This window comes from Panthera leo, chromosome B3 (assembly GCF_018350215.1).
Source record: "Panthera leo isolate Ple1 chromosome B3, P.leo_Ple1_pat1.1, whole genome shotgun sequence".
NCBI lineage: Eukaryota > Metazoa > Chordata > Mammalia > Carnivora > Felidae > Panthera > Panthera leo.
The window spans coordinates 65,934,008-65,951,033 of record NC_056684.1 but is presented as its reverse complement, the minus strand read 5'-3'; positions in this window follow the sequence as shown (position 1 = coordinate 65,951,033).

Genomic DNA, 17,026 nt, shown 5'->3' with positions numbered 1-17,026 from the left:
CCTCAAATCCTTTTTTGGGATCTGCTAAGAAATAAATTGTGCTTATATTCTAAATATATATTATATATTATACATTATATATTATATATATATATTATATTCAGAATATATATATATACACATACATATATTCAGAGAGAGAGAGAGAGAGGTATGTCAAAATTCCATACTCCCCTCAGGCAATATAGAAAATAATTTTATAAGATTCCACTACTAAGGACTGACTGAATTGGCCACATACGAAAATCGATCTCATTGTCATACAGTGTACGTGCTACATAGAGACCTAAAATCAAAGGGTGTCCCCTGGGCAGCAAGTGGAGATGAGAGCTTTCAGAGGTCCACCAGCTACTGAGGAAAGGTTTCAGAGCAGCAGGACCTTCCTTCTGAGTGTGTCCCTGGCCCAGTGACTTGCTGTGGAGTTTAGAATGTGACCGTAACAATTTACCCAAATTACTAAGGTGCAGAGAGTCTTATTCACCTTAATTAAATCAAAAGTTCATAGTCAAGGGGCGCCTGGGTGGCTCAGTCAGTTAAGCATCCAACTGGCTCAGGTCACAATCTCAAGATTCATGGATTTGAGCCCTACATCAGGCTCTGTGCTGACCGCTCAGAGCCTGGAGCCTGCTTCAGATTCTATGTCTCCCTCTCTCTCTCTGCCCCTTCTCAGGTCTCTCTCTCTCTCTCTCTCAAAAATAAATAAACACTAAAAAAAAGTCCACAGTCAAAAAAATAAACATGACCAGAATTCTCATATCAGCTCATTAATTCATTTTCTTCTTTGTAGGCGAGACACGGGAAGTCAAATTAACACCCACATTTTACTTGCTGAGTAAAAATCGGAATATTCCCAACAATAGCAGTTTTAAACTGTTGCCTTTTCCCTCAAGCTTTTCATTTCTATGTTCCTCAATTTCAGCCAGACTAAAACTCTTGTTTCACAGAAAAAATAAAACCATCTGTTAGGACATCCATTGACTACCTTTAACCTTAAGATGTTGTCCAATCTTCAATTTTTCAAAAAAAAATCATTGCCTCCTATACACAAGATACTGAGGATATAGAGAAGAATAAGGTATATACCCCATCTTGGAGCATCAGTTTATAGAGGAAGACAAAAAAATGTAAACAGATAATTGTCAAGTAACCAAGGCAGTCGTGCACTGGTGACGCACAGAGGGTGTTATGGGGAAAGATAGAGGGCTCCTATAACTTTTACATCCTTCATGGATATTTGAGGGAAAGACGGCCCCTTCTGTGTGGAGGTCACCCTCTCATCTTTCCTCCTGCATGAACTTGCCCATCCCAGCCTTCCTCGGTCTTCACTCTTACTTCTGTCTGTAGACTTTAGGCAAGCACTTGTCCTCCTCATCTTTAAACCCTTTTCTACACTATTTCTCCATCACAGCACTACCCTCCCTTACTCTGCTCCTTTTTCCCCAAACTTCTGGATAAATAGTCCATACTTACACCTCCTTTTTCTCAACTTCCATCCCTACCTCCATACATAGCCGTCATGCCTCTAGCCCCACCATTATACCAAAACCACTCTTCATAAAAGTCACCTATAGCGTTCTATGTGCCAATGCCAAGAGTCTACTTCAATTCTCATCCTGGTAGATTTCCTTGCTGCCTGTGAAACTATTGACTCCTTCTTGAAACCCTTTCCTTCCTTGGCTCCGTTCTGCTTGCTGCCTCTAGAACTAATTTCTCTGCAAATGTGGTGAGCAAGGAATTTAAATTCATTTTTGATTTCCTGCATTATACTCTTCTAACTCTATCTTCTCTCCATGGGTGATTTTGTCTCCTAGGACTTCAGGTACCATCTGTACATGTCAATTAGGGACCCAGCAGGAAACATGTCACTCTCAAATGGAATAATTTAGGACATTTTAATAAGACTATTTACCATGGTGTGGGCAGGCCCAAGGGAATCCTTCAAGGAGTGGTTAATACCCCAGGCTTATTCCCCATGGGCCTGAAAGGATAGGGGAGTTGAGGGGAGTCCTAACTGAAATCGATACAGTGGCTGCCTTGAGAAGGTCACTGGAGAGAGCTGTGTCCTTTGGAAGAGGGATGCCATTAGCCTGTGGTGACCTGAAAGGGAGGGATTCATGCAATACATATCTAAAACTCATTATCTTCCTGCCCTTTTATTTTTTACCTGGCACCTCTAATTGTCCAAACCCAATTAGAAGCCAAAGTGCAGTCATGGAATCAAAATAGGTAAGGACTCTAATGTTTATTTTTGAGAGAGAGAGAGAGAGAGAGAGAGAGAGAGAAAGAGAGAGATATTGGGAACACAAGTGGGGAAGGGGCAGAGAGAGAGGGAGACACAGAATCTGAAACAGGCTCCAGACTCTGTGCTGACAGAGTTCAACCTGGGCCTCAAACCCACGAACCACAAGATCATGACCTGAGCCAAAGTTGGATGCTTAACCAACTGAGCCACCCAGGTGCCCCCAAATAGGTAAGGATTCTAGAACACAGAGAAGGTTGGCAAGTGTATCTAGAGGAGTAAATGGAAAATACCTAGCACAACTGCTGCATCTCTCGTCCCTGACTGATCTTCTGAGATCTTGGCCAATATTTCCATCTCTCCTCCAATCTATTCATAGTATACTTATGTGCCTTAAGATTAATTTGCCAATTACTCTGTTTTCCTATAGAATTTTCCTTCATTAATGGCATAACTCTTTATTTTCTCTCAACAAAGACCATGGAGTATCCTCAATTCTTCCTTCTCCTTTATCTTCATCGCGGTCTGGAGAGTATTTCTCAGAAATGATTTTTGAACTCTGGGCTCTCCTCCCCAACTTTATTCCTTTAACCAACATCCTTATATCCTCTTTTTTGGACTTCTGCAATGATTTCCCAACTCAATTCCCGATAACTGTTTTATAGCCTTTACGCTGCTGTCAGTTATCTTTCTAAAACACAGATAATCATGGCATTCCTTTGTGTAAACCCTCTAACAGATCTTTGTTGCCTTGGCATAAAATCTTAACTTCACACATGACTTACAAGGCACTAACCTATGCCTTTAGCACATGAGCTTGTTTGTTCAGTAAATATGTCTTGAACACTAACTATATGCCTGTCAAGAGATTAGATGCTCAGCAAAGAATACAAACAAGAGATTGTGGACACGTTCTAGCCTCTAGACTTCACTGGGAATGATAAATGAATAAAAAGTTCAAAGTGACAATTACTAGGTGATAATAGAGAAAAGTTTACTGGTGAGAGTTTGGGTATAAGAAAGGCTTTGGAAAGAGAATAATGTTAAAACTGAAATGTAGAAAAGAGTATATGTTATCAGAAGGAGTATGGGCATCTCAACATAGGAAAATGCCTATTCCCTGGGTGCCTGGTGGCTCAGTCAGTTGAGCGTCCAACTTCGGCTCAGGTCATGATCTCATGGTCCATGAGTTTGAGCCCTGTGTCAGGCTCTGTGCTGACAGCTCAGAGCCTGGAGCCTGCTTCAGATTCTGGTCTCCCTCTCTCTCTGCCCCTCCCCTGCTCATGCTCTGTTTCTTTCTCTGTGTCTCTGTCTCTGTCTCTCTCTCAAAAATAAAGATTAAAAAAATTAAAAAAAAAAGAAAATGTCTATTCCCTTGTATATTAGCATAGAAGAACTAGGCAGGTGTGGTACAAGGCAGGTAAAGGGTGAAAACAATTGGCCTTCAAAATTTTGCATTTAAAATATGTGTTTCCACTATATGAAAATTATAGGTCATTTTTTAAATGAAAGGGTAATTTAGGGGTGATGAAAGATATCTACGTTTCGATTGCTGTGTATATATTTGTCAAAACTCGAAATGTACACTTAAAATCTGCACTTTTCTGGTATATATATTATATATCAGTTTTAAAAAATGTTTACTTAAATTCCAGTTAGTTACAATACTGCGTAATATTAGCTTCAGGTGTGCAATATAGTGATTCAACACTTCCATACAACATGCGGTGCTCATCACAAGTTCATTCCTTAATCCCCATCACCTATTTAACCCATGCCCCCACCCACCTCCCTTCTGGCAACCATCAACTTGTTCTCTACACTTAAGAGTCCATTTCTTGGTTTGCCTGCCTCTCTCTCTCTCTCATCCCATTGTTAATTTAAAAAAAAAAATCTATTAACTTAAATGTATGTAGAGTTTGTCAGGAGATAGAAGAAAGAAATGAAACCTGTGTAGTAAACAAGAACATCTCAAAGAAACTTATGTTTGTCTTTTTTCAGTGTGATACGTTTGTCTTTAAAAAAATCACCTTGGTTTCAGTGCAGAAAACTGGAATAGAGATACATTTTGGCAGGAATTTCATTAGGAGACTAGCAGAATAAAGAAAGAAAGGAGTCAATGACCAAATGGCTTCACTGGTGAATTCTACCAAACATTTAAAGAATATTTAATACATATCCTTCTCAAATTCGTCCAAAAAAAATGAAGAGGAGGGAACATATCCAAACCAAAACCCCCTAAGGACACCACAGAAAGGAAAATTACAGGTCAATATCATTAATGAACATTAATGCAAAAATTCTCAACAAAATATGAGCAAGCCAAATTCAATAGTACATTAAAAGGATCATACATATGATCTAATGGTATATATTTCAGGGATGCAAGAATGATTCAACAAATCAATTGATTCTGCAAATCAATCAGTGTGATATAGCACATTTACAAAATGAAAGATAGAGATCATATGATCATCTCAATAGATGCAGAAAAAGCATTTGATAAAAATCAACATCCATTTATGAAAAACACTCAACAAAGTGGGTACAGAAGGGATGTACCTAAACATAATAAAGGCCATATATGACAAACCCACAGCTAACATCATATTCAATAGTAAAAAGCTAAAAGTTTTAACTCTGAGATCAGGTACAAGACCCCACTCTTGCCACTTTTATCCCGCATGCTACTGGAAGTCCTAGCCAGATAATTAGGCAAGAAAAAGAAATATGAGGCTTTAAAATTGGTAAGAAAAAGATGAAAACTGTCACTATTTGCAGATGACATGATACTATATATAGAAAACCCAAAAGATTCTATCACAAAACTGTTAGAACTAAAAAATGAATTTAGTAAAGTAGCAGGATATAAAATCAACACAGAGAAAGGTATAGTATTTCTGTATACATTAATGTTGAGTTATCAGAAAGAAAAACTAAGAAAATAATCCCACTTACAACTGTATCAAAAAGAATAAAATAGGAATAAATTTAACCACTGAAAACTATAAGGCACTGATCAAAGAAATCGAAGAATACACATATAAATGGAAAGATATTCTGTACTCATAAAATAAAATAATTCATAATGTTAAAATGTCCATACTATCCAAATCAACCTACAGATGCAACAAAATTGCTATCAAAATTCTGATGGCATTTTTCAGAGAACTAGAAGGTATAATCTAAAATTATGTTCAGCAAAGTCGCAGGATATAAAATCAATGCACAGAAATCGGTTGCATTCCTATACATCAATAATGAAACAACAGAAAGAGAAATCATAGAATTGATCCCATTTACAATTGCACTAAAAAGCATAAAATACATAGGAATAAACTTAACCACAGAGGTGGAAAATCTATAGACTGAAAACTATATAAAGCTTATGAAAGAAATTGAAGAAACACACACACCCAAAAGGAAAAATATTCCATGCTCCTGGATTGGAAGAACAAATATTGTTAAAATGTCGATGCTACCCAAAGCAATCTACATATTCAATGGAATCCCTATCAAAATAACATCAGCATTATTCACAGAGATAGAACAAACAATCCTAAAATTTGTATGGAATCAGAAAAGACCCCAAATAGCCAAAGCAATCCTGAAAAAGAAAACCAAAGCTCGAGGCATCACAATCTCGGACTTCAACATGTGTTACAAAGCTGTAATCATCAGACAATATGGTACTGGCACAAAAACAGACACTCAGATCAATGGAACAGTAGAGAACCCATAAATGGACCCACAAATGTATGGCCAACTAATCTTTGACAAAGCAGGAAAGAATATCCAGTGGAAGATTGGAATGAAGAGAGTCTCTTCAGCAAATTGTGCTGGGAAAACTGAACAGTGACATGCAGAAAAATGAACCTGGAGCACTTTCTTATACCATACACAAAAATTAAACTCAAAATGGATGAAAGACCTAAATGTAAGACAGGAAGCCATCAAAATCCTAGAGGAGAAAACAGGCAAAAGCCTCTTTGACCTTGGCTGCAGCAACTTCTCACTCAACATGTCTCTGGAGGCAAGGGAAACAAAAGCAAAAGTGAACTATCGGGAACTCATCAAAATAAAAACTTCTGCACAGTGAAGGAAACAATCAGCAAAACTCAAAGGCAACTGATGAAATGGGAGAAGATATTTGCAAGCGACATATTAAATAAAGGGTTAGTATCCAAAATCTATAAAGAACTTATCAAACTCAACACCCAAAAAACAAATAATCCTGTGAAGAAATGGGCAATAGACATGAACAGACACTTCTCCAGAGAAGACATCCAGAGATGGCTAACAGACACATGAAAAAATGCTCAACATCACTCATCATCAGGGAAATACAAATCAAAAACTACAATGAGATACCACCTCACACCTGCCAGAATGGCTAACATTAACAATTCAGGCAACAACAGATATTGGTGAGGATGCAGAGAAAGAGGATCTCTTTTGCACTGCTGGTGGGAATGCAAACTGGTGCACTCACTCTGGAAAGCAGTACGAAGGTTCTTCAAAAAATTAAAAATAGAACTACCCTACCCCAGCAATTGCACTACTAGGCATTTATCCAAGGGATACAGGTATGCTATTTCAAAGGGGCACGTGCACCCCAATGTTTATAGCAGCATTATTCACAATAGCCAAAGTATGGAAAGAGCCCAAATGTCCATCGATGGATGAATGGATAAAGAAGATGTGGTATATATATACATGGAGTATGGCTTGGCAATCAAAACGAATGAAATCTTGCCATTTGCAACAACGTGGATGGAACTAGAGGGGATTATGTGAAACGAAATTAGTCAGAGAAAGACAAATATCATATGACTTCACTCATATGAGGAATTTAAGATACAAAACAGATGAACAAAAGGGAAGGGAAGCAAAAATAATATAAATACAGGGAGGGGGACAAAACATAAGACACTCTTAAATATAGAGAACAAACTGAGGGTTGCTGGAGGGGTTGTGAGAGAGGGAATGGGATAAATGGGTAAGGGGCATTAAGGAAGACACTTATTGGGATGAGCATTGGGTTTTATACATAGAGGATGAATCACTGGAATCTACTCCTGAAATCATTGTTGCACTATATGCTAACTAACTTGGACATAAATAAATAAATAAATAAATACTATTAATTAATTAATTAATTAAAATTATAAGGAACCACAGAAGATTCCAAATAGCCAAATCAGAAATCTTGGGAAGGAAGAAAAAAGCTGGAGATAGTATATGCCCTGATTTCAAACTATATTACAAAGCTATAGCAATCAAAACAGTATGGTTTTGGCAACAGATACACAGATCAATGGAATAGAATTGAGAGCCCAGATTTAAACCTGCACATATACTGATGGTTAATGACAAATGAGCCAACATACAATGGAGAAAGACTGTCTCTTCAATGTTGGGAAAACAGTGCTGGGAAAACTGTACAGCCACACGTGAAAGAATGAAATTGACCACTATCTTACACCACACACAAAAATTAACTCAAAATAGGATTAAAGACTTACTGTTAGACCTGAGACCAAAAAATTCCTGGAGGAAAACAGAGACAGCAATCTCCCTGACATTGATCTTAGAGATATTTTTGTGGATCTGACTCCAAACGCAAGGGAAACAAAAGCAAAAATAAACAAATGGGATTAGATCAGAGTAAAAACCTTATGCACAGTAAAAGAAACCATTATCAAAACAAAAAGGCAACCTACTGAATGGGAGAAGACTGTTATAGACCATATATCTGACAAGGGATTAATATCCAAAATATATGAGAACTCATACATGTCAACAAAAATAACAAAAAACAGTCTAATTTAAAATCGGGCAGAGTATCTGAATAGACATTTTTCCAAAGAAGACATGCATATGGGCAACAGGCATAAGAAAAAATGTTCAATATCAATAATGGGTAAGAAAATGCAAATCAAAAGCCACAATGAAATATCACCTCACACCAATTAGAATGTTTTTACTAACAACAGCAGCAGCAGCAGCAACAGCAGCAACAACAACAACAAAAACAACAACATCAAAACACCAAGAAATAACAAGTATGTGGAGAGAGGAAACCCTTGTACACTATTGGTGGGAATGTAAATTAGTGCAGGCACTAAGGAAAGCAGTATGGGTATTCTCCAAAAAATTAAGACTATAACTACCATATGATCCAGCAATTCCATTCTTTTTGTCTGAAGAATGAAAAAAACACTCATTCAAAAAATGTATGCACCCTTGGGGCACCTGGGTAGTTTAGTCGGTTAAGCATCCGACTTTGGCTAGGTCATGATCTCCTGGTTCGTGGGTTTGAGTCCTGCGTTGGGTTCTGTGCTGATAGCTCAGAGCCAGGAGGCTACTTCAGATTCTGTTTCCCTCTCTCTCTGCCCCTTCCCTGATCACACTCTGTCTCTCTCTGTCTCGAAAATAAATAAACATCAAAAAATATATGCACCCCTATGTTCATGGCAGCATTATTTATATAGACAAGAAATGGAAATAACTAAACGTCATTGACAGATGAATGGATAAAGATGCGGTGTGTGTGTGTGTGTGTGTGTGTGTGTGTGTGTGTGTGTAATAGAATATTACTCAGTTATAAAAAAGAATGAAATCTTGCCATTTGTGACAGACCTAGAGAATATTATACTATGTGAAATACGTGGGATATAGAAAGACAAATACCATATGATTTCCTCATATGTGGAATCTTTAAAAAATGAATAAACAAAACAAAACAACTCATAGAGAACAGATTGATGGTTACTAAAGGGAAAGGAGGGTGGGGGTGGCCAAAATGGGTGAAAGGGTCAGTTGTATGGTGATGGATAGTAACTGCATTTTAGTGGTGATCACTTTGTAGAGCAGGAAGATGTTGAATTATAATGTTGTACACCAGAACTTAGGTTATAACAATTTTATCTCAAAATATAATGAAATAAAGGACTTATATAGTGGAAGCAGCATTTTCTTAGAGTGACAGGTAGGACTTGGTGATTGGCTGTGATGGAAAGGATGTGTGGTGGCTATAGTGCCATTCAAAGAAAGAAAGCATCCCTAAAGGGACATAAAAATGAGCTTCATTTTTAAAAAGCTGTGTTTGAGATGGATTTGGACTTCCAAGATATGTGTGCACAAGTGGCTACATGGCTATGGACCCCCAAATTCAGATAAGAGAAGTTATTTTACATTGGACAAGACTGAAATAAGCATTAGTCTCCAAGAGAAAACAAAAGGGGGATTAGTCATTTGTGTAAATGAAGGAATCCAAGATGGTACTGGTGATTGTAAGCCTGGAGAATTACAGAAATAGCTAAAAGCCAATTCAGGTCATCTGAATATAAATTTAGGTCTCCTTGGGAAGCAAATAGGGATTTTGATTGCAATCGAGGAAATTTACATTTAGTTACTTTGCTGTCTATCTTTAGAAATGATGAAAATCTGTGGTACCTATAAAAGAGAAATCCATTAAAAAAAAGTCTGTCTATTATTGTCTAATATGTATATCACTGGGGTAGAAATCTGATTCCATTAAATATTAAGACCATCCAACTAATTCTTCCACCTGAGTCCTTTTGACTTCAAAGTCTAGTCTCATAAATATTAGATTAGACTGCCTTCTTGGGGGATCATTCCTAATGTATTGCTGATGAAGGCTTGGGAAACACCCAAACACAATAAGGTGACTAGGATGTAACCTCTAGTTCTATATGGATACTTCTAAAGATAAGGGAGCCATGTTAGTGTAGGTCCCCTGAGAAACAGATGCAAGACAGGATTTGACATGCGGGAGTTTTATTGGGATAAACATCAGTGAGGGAAGTAGAGGAAAGTTGGAAAAGTTGGGACAGCTGACTCCTGAAAAGGAGAAAGGAAAGGCAGGAAAACAGAGATGTCTCTAAAGGGACTGTTCGGTGGCATTTCCTTTTTCTATCATATAGCTGAGATCTTCAGAATGTTTATTAGCCCAGAGAGTGTGAATTACAGTTATACAGTGAGTGGGATAATTATACATTTAAGATAGATTTCATATGGATAAAAGGAAATCATTGGTTTCTTGGATGAGATAGAAAGTATCTACGGTCCGTGTTGTGGGGTGGCAGATGGAGAGATTTTGAAAGTTATGCCTCAGTTATCCTGTGGGTCTGATTAGGTAATACAATTCTATCTTTGAAGTCCCAAGAAATCAGCCTGTCAATCAAATGTCTGTAAATCACGTGTGACTGACAGGAGCTTGACACATGATTTAAGGACTTTGTGTTCTCACTCATTTTACAAAGTGAAATAGGTTTTAAAACCATTTTATTTGAAAATAATTTCAAATTTATCAAAATATTACAAAATAAAAGTAGTATAAAATGAAGAGTGCAAAAAATGCCCATATACCCTTTATCTAGATTTGTCTACTAGTGATTTTTATTCCATTTTGATTTGTCATTTACTCTCACTGCCCTTGACTTATTTTTTCTGGATCATTTAGGAGATATATATATATATATATATATATATATATATATATATATATATACTTATATATACATTTATATATATTTATATATAATATCTAAAATATAAGTGTTTTACATAAATACTATATAACCTATCATTTGTATTCCAATGTTACGAGTTCATCCAGTAATGCCCTTCATTGTACTTCTTCCCCTCCAGTATGAGATCTGGTCTTGCCAAGTATTGCATTGAGTAGCCATATCTCTTTAACCTTTTTAAAACTGGAACATGAAATACTTTTTTGAAAAATTAAATCTTATTGAAGAATTGAAGAATTAAACTCTGAGAGTGGGGACTTGGTCAGTCCTATATGTTGCTTATACATATAGCCCAGAACAGTGCTTGGTACATGGTAGCACTCAGTAAATATCTGATGAACGAACGAATGAATGAATGAATGAATAACATTTTGTGTATGTCCATATTTTCCTAAGAAGGGTTGGCATAAATGAGTTACATTGGTCTTTGCCTTTTAAAAGCATTTATATCATGTTTTTAAAAGTTTTATACAAATAGTTCCAGTGTTTGTTTTGTAAAAGTAGATCATGCGTACGTTCGTGTGTGTGCGTGTGTGTGTGTGTGTGTGTGTGTGTGTGTGTGTGTGTGTGTGTGTCTGGATGCATGTGTGGGTAGAGCTTAACTGTACCTTAAGACCCCACCCCTGATACTCCCTGCCCACACCATCACCTTAAATCCCTTCTCATCTCTGTAACAACTTAAACCTTTTAGTGCTGTTTGAAAGTGAAATCAAAACCCAAGCTCTTCTGGCATGAAGATTGGCATCCAGTGTGACTGTCCTCTGGGCAATGCAAAACATTTGCTCCCTGCATCAAGGGCTGTGATGAATCTGAACGTTCAGATACAACTAGTAGCCGTCTTAAAAAAAAATGTTGGCTCCTGTGTCAGCATGTTGACTGACAGAATGTCCACATGGTAGGAGGCTTACTGACATGATTTCAATCATAGCTCTGTGAATGGAAGGCTGCCCATCAGTCAAGTCACAGAAATCTCTGCCTCGTTCCAGAGGGTCCATTGCATCATTCCCACATTGTCAGAATTGCAGCTCATTGCTGGAACTGAAGGATGGCCCCACCTTGTGCTGGTTACGCCAGGGACCTCCTTCAAGGACTCGCCTTGTGAGAGTTCACCTCCTAACTTCAGAAACCTGCTGCTCTACTCTTAATATGAAACTAGGGTCAAAACTGCCGCGTGTTGATAAGAATATCTTTGGCTCATGATTGTAATATAAAGTGAACAGAGCGGGACTCGAATTGTAATATACAGTTTGATTTTATCTATGAAAAGAAAAAAAAGAAACTTTGTAGAAAAATGACTGGAAGAAATAATGCCAACACGGTTATAGTCGTGGCTTCCAAGTGATGGGATTAAGGGTTATTTATAGTATCTGATCTTGTGTTGTTGGCTACAAGGAGCATATGTTTCTTTGATGATCATGAAAAGAGAAATTAAGTATAAAAAGAAAGACGGATTTTTATAGCCTCACATTTAAAAGTGAAATCTAAAGAAACTGGTTGAAGTTCTAAGCCATATTGTATCTCAGTTTCCCCATATGCCAAGTAGGTACGAGAATGCCAGTTATAGATTCTGTGATGGCAATACATGAGATAAGCATGTAATATGCTTTCATTTGCTCAAAATAAAGGAGCCTATTATTATTATAATAATCTTTATACTTATCTCTGAAGGAACTCCTTCCCCCAACTCTCCTTCTATCAATCATGAAGAAGGAAAGGCTTATAAATCCTGACTGGCACCTTGCCTGCTCTTTTGAAAGTCTAACCCAGTGGGATGGCAAAAGAGAGTAATTTTTTAAATGAAGAGACTTTAGAGCTAATCTCCATCTGACATGTGCTTCCAACTCCAGCTTATGTTGAAAGAAGTGCTTATTAAGGACACACTTGATTCCTTGCCTCTCATTCTTCTTTCTACGGGAGAAACCGTCTACTTCACCAGCAGAGTCCCTTTCAATTCCTGAATTTATACATGTGGAGAAAACCTTCAGAACATGATATATTCTTGCAGAATGGTCCGTGGGACAAGAAGAGTGATTGACAACTGCAGAAATTACGTCTGAGGTTTAGTCCTGCAGGAAAAGGGGATACAAATTGCCTGCAAATTATCCACAAGTCCCTGATGAGCCTGAGGAGAAAATTTAAGAGGCTTCAGTCTTTCTTCAACAAACATGTTCACGTGTCTCCCTTTACTATAACACGCAAACACCCAAGAGAAATTGTCCCTGTAAAAACACTACTTTGTTTTTTATCCTTGTCAAATGTGTTACTGGTAAGTGTGCAAATGCCAATTAATAATCTTCATCATGTGCCAATAGCGGTCCATGTATGACTCAGAACAGAAGAGGTATATAAACTCCGACTGATGGGTTTATAATTTAAAGAAGAAATTAGGTTTTATGCTATAAAAACACACGGTGTTAACCTCATAGGATGCATAATGAAATAGCCTGTAAGGATTTGCACTGTTGATCTTAATAAATATACATACAGTAGAATAAAGGCAATAATAATGATGATGATGGATACTTACAAGTCTAAAAGGAACAGGTTAAACTTCTAAGAGTACACGAAAGTGTGATGTCCTAGACTTTGCACATACCTGGCTTGCAATAATGGCTTTCTAAAGTACTAACACAGTACTACTCACAAATGTGATCAGCAAACGAGTGCTGGTCCTCAAAGTTTGTCTTACACATTTTGATGTGAAAAGTACAGAAATTGAGAATAACCATTTAGAAACTTTTATATCAATTTGGTTGAGTAATTCTATTGACTCTCATAATAACAAATTGGGGGCTTGCATTTTATGTCTTTGCCTTTTTAAATTTCATTTTTTGAGTAATTCATTTTTATCGTATTTTACAGAAATACTTGCCCATGAAAAATTGGGGGAAACCTGAGCCCTCAATGCAGAGACTTTGAGAAATACTATTCTAAAATGTGGTAGGGGTGCCTGGGTGGCTCAGTCGGTTGAGCATCTGACTTCAGCTCAGGTCACGATCTCGTGGTTTGTGAGTTCGAGCCCGACATTCGGCCCACTTCTGTCAGCATGGAGCCGGCTTCAGATTCTCTGTCCCACTCTCTCTGCCCCTCCCTTGCTTGCACTCTCTCTCTCTCTCTCTCAAAAATAAAAATAAACATTAAAGAATAAAATGTTGTAAAACAATGGATGGGATAAATAGAAACCACCTCTCTAAGCCTTAGGTTTCTCATCTGGAAAATGGATTTAGTAATAGCACTTACCTCTTGAAGCTAGATCTGAGAATTAAGGGAAGATCAATGCATGTAAAGTGCTTAGCATGGTGCCTGCTCTTGGTAAGTGCCCCCGCCCCAAATAATATTGAATAACATAGACTTGCAGAGATGCCATTCTGAATTATGTGTGCTCAGGACACCAGTCCTGTTTGTAACACAGGTCTTCAGTGAATTCCCCCACCAACACATAAACTCCTTCTGGAATCAGCCACCTGGTTTGACACACTAGGAGTTCATACACCACTGTCTTGGATGAAGCAACCAAACATTTGGATTTTTGGTCTTCTCTGACTATTCAGAGTAACTGCTTTATCATCATGGTTTGGAATGTCCTTCTGTATTTTTCCTTTTGTTTTCCTCAAGTCATTTAGTTGAGAAATTGCTGCAAGCCTAGACAACGGAATTATTTTGATCTTTATTGTTTACGAAGTGCTTGTGTTATGTTGGGACCAGGATAAAAGGACTTGTCACTCGTGGATGGCAAGTATGGAAATGTAAACTCTGCTTCCAAAAGATGCATCACTTTAGGTGGTACTTCATAGGGAAAAGAGACCAATATGAGATCTCTTCTATTCAAAGATGCCAAATGAGTTTTTTAAAGTGTGTTTTGGCTAACTGTCAAAATTGAAGGTCCTCACTTCTTCAGCAGGCACTGCTGCTGGCCAAAGAAGGTAGCCAGCTAGTTCGAAGCATACATGCTACTTAAGGAAAATTCAAACAAAGAGTTTTTTCTTTTTGAATTATAGAACACGGTGATGGAGAACATGGGGCTTTACAGTCAGATTAGCTTGGATCCAAATCACGGTCTTGTGACTGAACTGGACCCAGTAGACAACTTCTTTACTCTCCTTGAGCCTCAGTTTCCTAAACTATAATGGGATAATGGCTAATGGGATAAGGTTTCAGCATAATAGGAGCTTAAATATTAAGTCCCTTCTTTATTCTGTTAGTAAACTTCAATTATTCTTTAAAATAATCAATGAGATGACTTTACCAAGTTTCCGTGAATTGAATCAGACTTTAAAATATAATAAAAATAATATGCCAGTATGTATTTTTAAAACCATGCATTAGATTTGGCAGAGTCAGTGAACAACAGACTGTTTAAAAATGCGACTGACTCTTTCCAAGGTCAAGCATGTTCAACTCCTTTTCACTCTGTCTAGAACTCTTTGCTCCAGCCAGAATAACTTTCCCATGCGCGTGACTTGGCTCATTCTTATTTTTAGTCCTTTGTGTTTAGCACTCTTCTTGAAATGACCTTCTGATGCCTCCCTGCCAAACCCCACACTCCTTTACAATTGTCCGTCATTCACAGTGTCCAGGAATTGGCAGAAAGAGATCTGGTCAAGCCAGTCTCCCCAGCCCATCTTTCAGGGCTACTGGCTCTTCGAGGTAGCTGGACTACTCTCCACTTTGACACATTCTCTTGCTATGATTTCGTACACATTTTTCATATTTGTAGATTCTTTCTCCCCATCAGAACTAAAATGTTCCATTTCTTGGGGGTTACACCGTGACATTCAGGATCAGAGAGACTGTCACTTGCTCAAGGCCACACAATTTATGACTGATTTTAAACAGGGAGCTAGTTCTTTGAGTTTTATTTTGGTATTATTTTCATTTCACGATCTATTTCACTTAAGTGGGGAAATGGTATTATTGACTGAGAAACATTAGGGGAACTTCAGAGATGGAAAGGCAGCTCTAGAAGGAATAAAGCAGATGAGGGGCATGGAGTGTGATGTGAGAGATGGGGAAGAGTGAAGGGGAGGGTAAGGGGGAGAGAAAAGAGCCTCAAAGGAGTAATTATCTTACCCTGAGCATTTCACATTAAAAAATAAATAAAACAACACTTAAACACCACTACCACTACATTTCTGCTTTGCTTCTATTTTGGACATCATAAACATCCCTACTGTCACTGCCAATGAAGAAACAACATAACTGTGCTTTTCCCCTGGCGCTAACTCTAAACAATCTACTGGATTTGGGTCAAAACTGTAAACTCCCAGCATGTTAAAAGTAAAGAAACAGAAAAACCTGCTTTTTGTTGTGTTTTTTTTTTTTCCTGAACAGTTGTGAGGGTGCACACAGGACAAGAGCCAGAGAGGAGTCACCATAAAAAAGAACTAGAGCAAACATCCTTGAACTGATGTTTCCTATAAAAATCCGTTGGCTGTGAATTGGAAAGAGTGAAGTGGGGAAGGAGAAAGGAAGGGGGGGGGGGCAAGTAGTGCCTGCTTATCGTCAGCTAGCTTTCATGTAAAAGTCATGGCAGGGTCAGCAACAAACTAGCCAGGTGGTAACTCCAGGCCATGCTGCCATAAATAAATAGTTATGTACTAATGTCACACAACCAGGGCTAGATGCAAAGCATATGGGCAAAACAAAACAAAACAAAACATTCTGATGTAAATATTAAAAAAAAACCAAAAAAAAACTATGGTTGCTGAGTTCAGGATTCCCTGTTAATACTGGATTTTGAGACACCTGGGAAAATAAAGTGGTGCAGCTTTTTAAAAACCTGCTCTAAAAGGTTCTTTGAAATGTAGATTGTTCCCTTCAAAAAAAAAAAAAAAATCCTTAACCTTTGGCCTAAGAGAGTTGTTACTTTTGGTGTGTAGTAATTAAGCATTAAGAGTTCTGTTTGCAGCAGGTCTTCAGTGAATCGTGGCAAGACCACAGACCCTGGAACCAAATTTTGAAAGTTTAAACTCTGGGGTTGCTTACTTGTTCTCTTGACCTCTGGGAAAGTTACTGAAACTTTCCATGCCTCAGTTTATTCGCCCCCCACAAAAGGGAGGAGGAGGATTATCATGTCGATGGTACCTGTTTCATAAGAAGCTATGAAGATTAGGAGACTAAATATGTGGAAAACAAACAATACCTGGTCAACAGCCATGTCCATGTGACCTATCATTATCAAGTAGTCTTACAAAGGCTTTTTGTCTTACACAGACTATCTGCCCCTATGCTA